Source organism: Gymnogyps californianus, unplaced genomic scaffold, assembly GCF_018139145.2.
Source record: "Gymnogyps californianus isolate 813 unplaced genomic scaffold, ASM1813914v2 HiC_scaffold_140, whole genome shotgun sequence".
Classification (NCBI taxonomy): Eukaryota; Metazoa; Chordata; class Aves; order Accipitriformes; family Cathartidae; genus Gymnogyps; species Gymnogyps californianus.
Window position 1 is genome coordinate 49,555 of NW_026114021.1, and position 1,393 is coordinate 50,947.

The following is a 1,393-nucleotide window of genomic DNA, read 5'->3' on the forward strand; positions in this document are numbered from 1 at the left end:
ACGAGGCCGTCAGCGCCCTTTGTTGAGTGCTGAGTGCTTCTGCCTGGGTTGATCAGTGTGGTCGGCCACACCTGGCAGTGCAAGAGGCAAGGGGCACAAATTAAAACACATGAAATTCCCATTGCAAGGCAAGAAACCACTTTCTTACCTTGAGGGGGGTCAACCAGTGGACCAGGTTGCCCAGAGAGGTCGTGGAGTCTCCGTCCTTGGACATACTCAAAACCCAACCGGACTATGGCCTAAGCAACCAGCTCAAGTTGACCCTGCTGGAGCAGTTGGCTCGGAGTAAAGCATCTCAGGAGGTCCCTTCCAACCCCAACGATTCTGAGATTCTGGGAACAGATAAGAGCAATGTCTCCCATAACAAAATTTCTCACTTGAAATGTTCTGTGACAGCAGGTGGTTTACGCGTAGTTTGTTTTTTCGTTCCCGTGGCTGCTTGAGCCTTGCTGCAGGCAAGGTAAACAACACCCACTGCTCTTCCCTCCTCCACCAAGCTAGTCACCTCACTGTAGAAGGGTACCAACCAGCTTGGTTAAGCGTGACTTCTCCTTCGTAAATCCATGCTTACTACTCCCAACCACCTCCCTGGGCTACCTATGTTTGGAAACGACTTCCAGGGTGTTTTTGCTCTATCATCTTCCCAGGGATTGAGGAGAGGCTGACCGTCCTGTGAGGTCCCTGGATCTTCCTTCTTTCCCTTCTTGTTCCTCTTGCCTATGTGGAGACAGAAGAGGTTGCGGTGTGTCCTCAGCCACTTCAAAACCTTGCAAGTTCTTCTCAGGCAACTCTCGTCTCAAAACAAGGGCTTACTTGGGGGCACACATCAAGCTGCTCACACTCAGAAACTCTGACCATTGTTGGGCTGACCGACAAGGATGGGATTCGAACCCACGCGTGCAGAGCACAATGGATTAGCAGTCCATCGCCTTCACCACTCAGCCACCTCGTCAGCATGCTGCTCCTGCTCCTGTTCCTGTTCCTGCTCCAGCTCCAGCTCCAGCTCCTGCTCCCGACGCCTACACCTTTTTATACTGTTTGACACGGGAGAGAAGGAGCCAGCCTCCAGCTTTTGCCTTTTGGGACTGGTCCGCTCTCCCAGCAGCTGGGCTGAGCTCTGGGGACCTTTGGGAAATAGGTCTCAGCCTTCACGTCAGAAACTGGCTGAACAGCAGAGCCCCACGCTCCTTCCTGGGAAGCAACACGGGAGAGTGACCCTGGAGTGGCTCAGCGCCTCCAAAGGACTTGAGCCTGACTTTGAGATTAATTTGTCACCAGCCACGTTCCCCTCACATTCTGGAAGGATACGACCAGCTCATATGGACCGGAGTCACTCACACTTGACTGGTGGACTTTTCACCAGGACAGAGCCTCAGGCTTGGCCGTGGCGTCT

The 1,393-nt window shown here is 53.4% G+C and overlaps 1 non-coding gene across 1 annotated transcript; it reads right to left on the minus strand.

The window, feature by feature from the left end:
• Nucleotides 1-870: 870 nt before the first annotated feature.
• On the minus strand, nt 871-952 carry TRNAS-GCU (transfer RNA serine (anticodon GCU)). Its single transcript has one exon. It is a non-coding gene; the product is annotated as a tRNA-Ser (tRNA).
• Between the last annotated feature and the right edge of the window lie 441 nt (nt 953-1,393).